Below are 11,138 nucleotides of genomic sequence, written 5' to 3'. Positions count from 1 at the left end.
CCTGTTCTCACTCTCCCCTTCTCATCAATGTTCTGATCTTTCCTTTAACCATAGATTAGTTTTGCCTTTTCTAAATCAGACAAATAGAATCAAAGAATATGTTCTGTGTAAGGCTTCTGTCAATCAGCGTAATATTTCTGAGAGTCAGACATGTTGAATTTATTTAGTGTCTCTTTTTAAATTGCTGAACACTATCTATTGTATAAATATATGACAGGTTGTTTATCCATTCTCCTCTTGGTGGCTACCTGAGCTGTTTCCAATCTTGGCTATTATGAATAAAGTTACCATGGACATTCTCATACAAGGCTTTTAGTAACAAAGATCTATTTTCATTATTCTTAGGTAAATACCTAGGGTTGGAATTTCTTGGTCAGGGGGGTAAGTATAATATATGCTTAGTTTTATGTTTTAAAAAGCCAGATCTTATTTCAAAGTGGTTGTAGTGTCAGCTTAATAGTTTTTAAGATGCTGCTGCTTACAAGGATGGAGAATGGCTTGGAAACAGGTAAAAGTAGATAAGGGAATACAAATTGCAATGTTTGAACATAACAGGGGCCAGTGGAAATGGAGAAGAGTGAATATCATTAAGACATATTTAGGCCGGCCTAGTGGCTCAGTTGGTTAAGAGCTCACTCAAGAGTGTGAGCTCTGAGCAACAGCGGTTCAATGCCCAGGCTCAGCTGAGCTGCCAATAGGCGGCAGAATGACTCAGCTAAAAAAAAAAAAAAAAAAAGACATATTTAGGAGACAGAATCAATGAAACTCGTTAGTAGAGGGAATTTAAGGAAAGGGAGATGGATTAGTCACATTTCAGACACAAATGGCTGATGGTGGTATGATTTTCTAAGATGGAGAATACTGATGAGGCACCAGGTTTAGTGGAAAAGTCCTGGGTGCCATTTTGAACATGTGAAGTTTGATGTGTCTGTTTTTTCTCTTGGAATAATGATTAGCTGATTTGTGACAATTTATATATTATCAGAACCAGAAGAAAAATGCTAAGCACCAAATAGACTTGCTTTTTTCTAAATTTACCCTTCTGTTGAACTAAAACACTAAATAGTATATGTTCACAATTTACCCAAAAATGGGAACAAAAATTTCTATTACTTCTTAATGTTTAAAGTTACACTAAATATTAAAATATAACATATTAAATTCAAATACCTTGGAATGTATCACTTTTATTTGAAAAAAAAATCACAGCACTTTTACTGGACAAGGAGATGATTTATTACATAAGACCTAATTAGGATAAATGAGGGATAGGATATGATACAATATTTTCACAGATGGTTGAAATCACTTTGGGAAAACCTTGGATTCAAGTTCATCTATATAAGCTGCTTAGGATAATTTGAAAGAAATACATTTGCTAGCAGTTTAATGCATTAAACCTATAAACAAACACAAACAATAATTATAATTCTTATTCAAGTTACCGTGGAACTAAAACTCTTTAACCAATAAAGTCAAATAAAGTCTAAAGAGACTTTTAAAGCTCTTTATAATTTGTGTTTTGCTCAAAAATAATATAGCTGTCTAATGTTAATGAGAACTTTAATCGAACAGATTTTAGGCATGATTTTAGTCAGAACACTCTATTCCAATTTAGCTATCCTTAAAACAGATAATAATGTTTTTAATAATTACAGAAGTGCTATGAGCGATAACAAAAATGATAGACAAGCTAAATATTTGAAAGGGACCTGTACAAGCCACTGAATCATTAAACATGTTTTTTATTACTCAGAGTTTTTTTAAATGTTGAGAAAAACAATTCAAACTCTGCACCAGCAGTCCCTAATCTCATGTTATATCACCTAACATAGTTATGTAAAATAAGAGTTGTCATTAAAATGTAATTAAAGATTCACATTTCATGCCAAGCTGTCAACAAGCCTCATTTTGCTTAATTATCTACAGATTTTCAGGACCACCTGTTTTCAGGAGGGCTTTTCACTTCTAGGAAGTCAATAAAAGGAAAATAAAATGAAGATTTTTGCCAACCATCTTGTAAAGAATCCATTTCTTCCTGACAGAAGAATCACTCTAACCTCCCTTAATGCTTGGTATTTCACAATGATCTAGTGGTTAAAGGCTTTTAAGAGCCAGTTGCAAAGTCTGGCTAGAAGCTAAAAAGAAAAAAAGTGACTTATTTAAATAAATTCAATTTAAATACTGCAAAAGCTGGTGTTTAGTATTAATAACAGCAATTTTTGTTTTGGCCTATCAGAGGTTCCTGCATGTCCTTCTCAAAGTTAAATAAAGGTGTTATTCATGAGTGACTGACTCCTCGTTTCCTACTTGTTAATGGAAAATCTGGAAACATGAATTCTGATTAGAAAGATTGTATTAGTTTTCTAATGATCAACATGAATATATGCAAATAATTTTTTAAAATAAAAATTATTAAATGGATTATTACTTAGAAGAATTGACATTGAGAGAGGAAGATCTCAAAAAGTAATCTGCATCAAAAAATAATCTGTAAGTGGCTAGTCAGTCAATGGTTTTTGTTTGTTTTTCCCAGTACACTTGAAGATTCATTGTCATTTACAAACTTGTTAAATCACATATCATAGTTTTTCTTTACATTTTGCTGACTAGTGCATTTCCTTTGGAAATGCAATGTAGGACAGTGGTGAAAACTCAGGCTATTGTGCCAAACTGCTTGGGTTTGAATCCCAGCATTGGCATTTACTAAAAATAACCTTGGGCAAGTTACTTAATCTCTCAGTAATTCATGATCTTTATCTATAAAATAAAGATAAGATGCTTTTTCTGCATCTATTGATATGCTCATATGATTTTTATCCTTTGTTTATGTGGTGTATCACATTGATCAATTTGCATATGTTGAACCATCCTTGTGCCCCTGGAATGAACCCCACTTGATCATGATGTAGAATCTTTTTAATGCACTGTTGTATTCTATTTGCTAGTATTTTGTTTAGGATTTTTGCATCTGTATTCACCAGAGATATTGGTCTGTACTTTTCTTTTTTGTGTTTTCCTTACCAGGTTTCGGTATCAGGGTAATGTTGGCCTCATAAAATGAGTTAGGAAGTATTTCCTCTTCTTCAATTTTTTGGAAGACTTTCAGGAGGAGAGGTATTAAATCATTTTTGAATGTTTGGTAGAATTCACTAGTGAACCCATCTTTTCCTGGACTTTTGCTTTTGGGGAGGTTTTGGATGATGATTTCAATTTCCTTACTGTTGATCTGTCTATTTATATTTTCCAATTCTTCGTGATTCACTCTACAAGGTTTATATTTCTAAGAACTTGTCCATTTCTTCCAGGTTATTGAATTTGGTGGCATATAGTCCTTCATTTTATTCTTGTAATGATCCTTTGTATTTCTGTGATATCCATCATAACTTCTCTTCTTTCATTTCTGATTTTATTTGTGCCTATTCTATTTTTTCTTTACTGAGTCTAGCCAAGTGTTTGTCAGTTTTATTAATCGTTTCAAAGAACCAGCTTTTTGTTGCATTGATTTTTTTCTATTGTCTTTTTGTTCTTTATTTTTTCATTTAATTCTGCTCTAACTTTTATTATGTCCTTCCTTCTGCAGTTGACAAGATACAACATCCATTTATAATTAAAACACTTAATAAAATGGGTATAGAAGGAAAGTATCTCAACATAATAAAGGCCATATACAATGAACTCTCAGTCAATATCATGCTTTATGTTGGAAAACTGAGATCAGGAACTAGACAAGGATGCCCCATCCTCTCCCACCAGTTATTCAACATAGTATTGGAAGTCTTCGCCAGAGCAATCTTAGCCAGGCAAGAGAAAGAAACAAAAATAATTCAAATTGGGAATGAAGAAGTAAAATTGTCACTTTTTTCAGACAACATGATTCTTTATACAGAAAATCCTAAAGACTCCACCAAAAAACTATTAGAAACAATAAAAAATACAGTAAAGTTACAGAATACAAAAACATGTACAAGAATCAATTTTATTCCTATATACTAACAATGAAATTTCAGAAAAAGAAATGAAAAAAAAAAACAAACAATTCCTTTTGTAATTGCAACAAAAAGAATAAAATACCTAGGAGAAAACTTAACAAAGGATGTGACGGTCACATACACTGAAAAGTACAAGAGATTATTAATAGAAATTGAAGAAACAAAGCAACAGAAAGATATTCCATGTTCATGGATTGGAAGAACCAACATAGTTAAAATGACCGTGTTACCCAAAGCAATATACATATTTAATGAAATCACCACCAAAGTCCAAATGGCGCTTTTTAAAGAAATAGGACAAAAAATTATCAGATGTGTATGGAATCACAAAATATGTCGAATAGCCAAAGAAATCCTAAGAAAAAAGAACAAGTTTGGTGGTATCACATTCCCTGACTTCATTTTATATTGCAAGGCAATAATAATAAACAGCATGGGATTGGCAGAAAACTAGACACAAAGACCAATGAAATAGAATTGAGAACCCAGAAATAAACTCACATGTATATGGGCAGATAATTTTCAACAAAGGAGCCAAAAACATATAATGGAGAAAAGAAAGCCTCTTCAATAAATGGAGCTGGGAAAATTGGAAAGCTGCATGCAAAAGAATGAAACTAGACTGCCATCTGTCACCATGTACCAAAATTAACTCAAAATGAATCAAAGATCTAAAAATAAGATCTGAAACAACAAATTGTATATAAGAAAGCATAGGTACTAATCTAATGGATCTTGGGTTCAGAGAGGATGTCATAAGACAAGTAATAACAAGTGCTACAGAGGTTATAGAGAAAGAGGAACCCTCATATACTGCTAGTGGGAATGTAAATTGGTGCAACCACTATGGAAAACAGTATGAAGTTTCCTCAAAAAATTAAGAATAGAATTACTATATGAGCCAGCAATCCTTTTTCTGGCTATCTACACCAAAACATCTGAAAATATTTATCCATAAAGATGTATGTACCCCTATGTTCACTGTAGCATTATTCACAGTGACAAAGACATAGAAACAACCAAAATGTCTTTGATAGATGGTTGGATAAGGAAGATGTGGTATATATACACAATGGTATACTACTCTTCCATAAGAAAAGATTAAATACTGTCATTTGCAACAACATGGATAGATCCTGAGATTATCATACTAGAGAAATAAGTCAAACAGAAAAAGTCGAGAACCATATGACTTCACTCATATGTGGGATATAAAATTGAAAGCAACAAATGAACAAGACAAAGAAGCAAACAAAAACTCATAGACACAGACAACAGTTTAGTGGTTACCAGAGGGTAAGGTGGGAGGAGGGTGACAGAACAGGTTAAAGGGGGTCAAATATATGATGATGGAAGGAGAATTGGCTCTGGATGGTGAATATTTATGCAATACACAGATGATGCATTGTAGAAATATATACTTCAAACCTATATAATTTTAGTAACCAATGTCATTGCAATAAATCTAATAAAAATTAAAAGAAATAAAGATAAGAACAGGCCAACTTCTTAACATTGTTATGTAGATTAAGGACATGTAAAGTGGTTGTTTCAGGTAGGAATAAAGTCTTGGGCTAGGGAAGTAAAATTAGGCATAAAAGAAATCAGATACAAGTATGTTTTTCAAGTGGAATTAACCAGCTTTGGTGAGCGATTAGGACCTGGTGAACTTTGGCTGCCAGCTGATGTTAAGGTGCTTGCAAAGATATCTCTCCTTTGACTTGGAATTTGTGTGTGTGTGTGTGTGTGTGTGTGTGTGTGTGTAATATTATATGTATAATATTACTTTAGTGACAACACAGACCCTGACACAGTAGGTCACAGCTGTGCTATATTCATCAGGAGACGGGGTGGTGGGTGAGACAGTGATCACCTCCTCAGTCTTCCTAAATATAAATATTTTCCTTGGACAGCCTATCACTAGAATGTCACATTAAGGTGGGCCAATAGAGCTTAGTTAGCACCAAACAAGAGCTGGGGGTCAAGTCTGAAAATGGAGCTGAAAGTGTGTGGAACCCTGGTTATAAGAATCCACTTCAAAGAAAGCAAAAGATTTGGTCTGGTGTGGTGAGTATATGTGTCAATGTGATCCACGAAATGAAGGTTATTTTAAAACTCTTTACCATATATCAAGCACCCTGCTAAGCACAGGCGGAACAATGCAGAATATGCTAAAGTACTAGAAGTTATTCTGCAGCAGAGAGAACAGACATATAAACATAATTATAATACAATTTTGCGAGTGTAAGCATAGAAGTCTGCAGAACAATCTTCGGAGGGTGCCATACAAATTTATATCATGAATTATGCATTCAGTTTACATCTACTTTCTTTTCTATCATCTCATTAATGAGAATAATGATGCCTTTAAATAAAAACAGAATTTCTGACTATATACCTGTGGCGTTTAATTTCAGGGGTCCGGCACATTTCTATGTGGAAACCAAAAGAACCTTAACGTTCCTGTCAGCTTGACTGAAGTTGAACACTCTTTTCTTCCTGACTGTAGCCTGACTTCCCTTTTCTTAGGGCATTTAGTTTAGAAAACTTGTACCTGTAAATTCTTTCTCTCCCCTTTCTGATACAAATCTTTTTAAAAGCCTCTTGCCAGTCTTACAATCCTGGAATGTCTTTCTCAAGGACCTGGGAGCCATCCTTTTGAAATTAAATCCAGGAAGGTCTAACTCCGCTATCTGAGTCCAGGTGAACACCTAATTTCCGTGGGCACCTAGGTTGTAAAACTAACACCTATCACGAAAGGAAGGGAAAGTTTACTTTTCCTTTAGGTAGCACTACTTGAGAAATGCACATGGGCTATGGTACCCTCCTCCTCACATCTTAAAAACTCTCCCCACCCTTTGTCTCAGAGGCGAGTGACCAAACTTGGTCTCTGTGCTCTCTTCCACACTGGCAATAGTATCAGAATAAAATCAATTTATTTGCTCATCTTGTCCAGTGATATTTTTCTTTTTCTTTTTTTAAAGATTTTATTGGGGAGTTGGGGGAGGGGAACAGCATTGAGGAATTGGGGAAGGGGAACAGACCAGTTGCTGTCCTTTTGTTCTTCAGTCTAGTTGTGGAGGACTATGTTGATATTATCATTGCCCTCTTTCCGGGTGAGGCAGATGGGTCACCAGCCACTGGACAGCCGCTCACGGCAGCTCACGAAAGCGCACGCCAGCTGCCGGCCAGCGCCACTGCAGCCTACGCTGTCGCCGGTGACTCATGGCAGCTCAGCTCCAGGTTGAGCTGTTATTCACCACCTTAGCTGTAGAGGGTGCAGCATCACTGGTCCTTATGTGGGATCCGAACCGGGACCCTGCTGCTCAGAACTGGCGTCCCAAGCCAACTCCTAACCAATGTGCCATTCAGCTGGCCCATTGATATTTTTCTTTAACAATGGCTAATACATTTTGTCAGTGTTCCTTTAAGATTTACTTAAATTTCACCATATTTAATTTGCCTAGCTTTTAGCTACTGTTCTATGTAGTCCTTCTTTTACAAGAAGTATTCCCTTCTACTGAAAGAGATCCACCTTTCCATTTGTGATTTGATTCCTCCCCTCACTTATTTAAGGACTGTGCTCCTTTAGTCACCCATACTCTTTTCTACAATATCGATACCACCATATATACCAGAATTTTACAAATAGCCTCCAAATGTGCCTTAATCCTCTGGACTTTCACTATTGTCCCTTTCCTTAGGTAAACATCCACAGGACAAACTTCTCAAGAGTTGTCCACAGCAAATCCATTTATTGACTTCCCATTTACTGCTCAACCCACTAGCTTCTGTCATCATCTGTCCACAACTTCTATTGTCAAGATCATCAGGGATTTCCCTCATGCCAAATCCAATAGTCACTTGTCAACAGCTTTGAAACAGTTGGGCAATTTTTTAATTCAAGGTCTAGGTTCTTTTCTAATTTAAATTCTACCTTAGTGATCACATTCATTTTCATGACTTCAAATACTATTTCATATCTGTAGTCCAACACTCTTTACGAACTCAATATCCATGTATTCTCTGATTAACCAAATAGTTCTATTTAGATGTCTTACAAATGTCCTAAATATAAGATATCCAGAATCATCAACCTTTTTATTTCTCCCTGCAATACCTTCTACAAAAATTTTCTCCCAAATCTACTTCTTTCCAAAAATGATAATACCATTTCCATAATTTCTCAAGCTAGAAGTTTGGGATTGCCACTGAATTATTCTCATAGCATCCTCATGTCCGTCTCTCAATCCAATCTATAATGCCTCTTAATTAATACCTTCAAAATATATTTCAAATTGTCTCCATATCTATTAATGTATTCTATTGTAAAGTCATAATTTCTGACCCATTTTCCCAATTGCCACTCTCTAATCAATTTAATCAATTTCCACACAGTGATCACATATTTTTAAAACATAAGTTTTATCATTCTATTTCTTTGCCTTAAGCCTTTCAAAGGCACGAAGTACATCCTTTCCCCCACCTACAAAAGATCAGAAGTTATTTCTCCAATCGCATTTCTTATTTTTTATTCCATTTCCCTGTGATCACCATATGTCAGCTGTACCGCTCTTTTAGTTCTTATTCTTACCCCCAGGGCCTTTGCATATGTTCTTACTTAGATCTTTCTTCCTCAATCCCCTCTTCATTGTATAATTAGAAGTTATACATCAACCTAAGTGGGCATATCGAAACTAGTTCTCCCTATATTAACTATCATAGAAAACTGTTCATTTTCTTTATATCATGTATCATGATTTATAATTATTCCCTTTTTTGTTTTATTTGCTGCTGCCTATTTTCCTTACAAACCTAAATTGCCATGGGGTTTGGGACTATATCTGCCTAAATAGTACATCTCCCCCACCTACCATTCTACTCAAAACACTAGAGAGGCTCAAAACATTTATTGGCTGAATGGATACTCAGAAATGCACTTCTGATTCTGTGTGGGTAAATTCTCTCTATATATGTATGTGACCTACACTGACTCTCATTAAGAAGACACAATCATTAGTTCAGAATGTCCTGTTCTTTGATTTTTTAAATCAGAAGCCAGTATAAGGCAAGATATGTCTTTTTCCAAAGTGCCTTCTGCTTTTAGTGTTCTTTAAAAATTGTGTCTAACCAAGTTCTATTAAGAGTATATTTTATAAAACTGTCCTGACTGAATGCAAGTGGGCAAGGAATGGGCTGAATTTGGCTGCTATTCTACACTAATGAGATTGTAACTATGTACTTGAGATCACATGGGACACACGTTCACAGCCACGGCTCTTCAGTGCTACTCTGTAGCACTATTGCAATAATAAACAATGAAGAGACCAGGATTGAAGCCTCCCTAGAAAGAAACAGAAAACTTCAAATCTACTCAGTCAGCACAACTCTTGGAAATCATTCCTTTGGAAAAAACAGGTGCTCAGGAACACACATTAGCTATCAGAAGGGATATATTGTAAACCACATGTATAAGTGAATTTGTATACATTTAGATGTACAAACAAACATAAACCCCCTAAATATTTGCATTATCTGGAACTCAATTTTAGTTAAGTACTCAATACTGTGATATTCTGTGATTGAGCTATCAGCTTCATACGAATTATTATTATTATCATTATTATTATTATTTTAAAATAAGTTGTTCTCATCTTTCATGTGAGTGAAATGTGGTGAGTTTCTGTGGTTGCTCACAGAAATGAATGGGTTCTGAGCAACAATATAACACATTCACTTAAAAAAATCAAGTATAATTTTTTTGACATGAAATTTTATCCCCATTTTTTATTGTATGCCCTGCTGAACATATATGAGCTAAAGGTAAGAAAGCTGCATGCAGATGAATGTTATGTTTGCTTCTTAAAATAAGTGTACTCTCAAATTAGTATTTCAATACTCAGATGGGTCTGAAATGAATCCTATATGCTCAGAATAATTAAATGTCCTATTTTGCTTAAAGCGTTTCTTAAACTCTAGGTCTCAATTAGGCATTCATTTCTCTGTGTTCCATAATGATTTGAACATATATACATTATTGTTATATTTAGCCCTTTGTTTATTTTATAAGACTCAAAAGCAAAAAGAGTGTCTTTTATTTGTAAGTTTCTACTGCACAAAGCATGTGACAAATATTTTTTTTAAAATTTAATGATGGATGAACAATATTTCTACTAAGAAGATTTTTAATTTAAAAAACTCATTGTATGCAATAACATATACATTTCTAACAGCACTGTATTTATATATAAGGTAAGAAATTAAAATTGTGAAACTGTCTAAGCATGTGAATAATTAACATAAAAATTACCAAAATCCAGAAAAATTTTGAAACATAAGCAGTGAAATATAAAACAGTGAATCCACACATAAATACACATACATACATATATAAATGTGTACATATATATGCATATGTATGTTTGTGTATGTATAAAACCTATCAGACAGGTAATTTTTTAAATAAAAAATGCTAGGGAGAATGGCCGAGTGGCATGTTGGTTAATAGCTGGCTTGGGATGCCAGCTCTGAGCAGCAGGGCCCTGGTTCAGACCTCACATGAGGGCCAGTGATGCCGTGCCCTCTACAGCTAAGATGGTGAATAACAGCTCAACCTGGAGCTGGGCTGCTGTGAGTCACCAGCAACAGCATAGGCTGCAGCCCTTGCTGCAGTGGTCTGCCATAAGCTACCGTGAACGGCCGGCAACCAGCGTGAGTTGCTGTGAGCCACTGAGCAGCCGTCCAGTGGCCATTGACCAATCTTCCTCACCCGGGAAGAGCTCAGGAATAATACCAACATGGGCCAGTGAAGCAGCGTCCTCCACAACTAGACTGAAGAACAAAAGGACAGCAACTTGTCTGTTCCCCTTCCCGGATTCCCCAACATTGTTCCCCTCCTGTAATTTCCCAATAAAATCTTAAAAAAAAAAATGGTAGGGAAAATATAGTGAAATTTCGAGCTATCACTATACTCTGCTGGTAGAAATACATTTTTTCAACTATTTCTGAAAGTAATTGAGAATTACAAAATAAAAATTAATCACCGATAAACACAAAAATTATTGTTCAAAGATCTTCATAGTATTTATTATATTAAATAAGGGTAAAATACCTTAATTATCCTACAATAAGACTTACAGTGCTCTC

The sequence above is a fragment of the Hipposideros armiger genome, unplaced genomic scaffold, assembly GCF_001890085.2.
Source record: "Hipposideros armiger isolate ML-2016 unplaced genomic scaffold, ASM189008v1 scaffold_354, whole genome shotgun sequence".
Classification (NCBI taxonomy): Eukaryota; Metazoa; Chordata; class Mammalia; order Chiroptera; family Hipposideridae; genus Hipposideros; species Hipposideros armiger.
The sequence above is the reverse complement of the archived record's forward strand: the minus strand, read 5'-3'. Positions refer to the sequence as shown.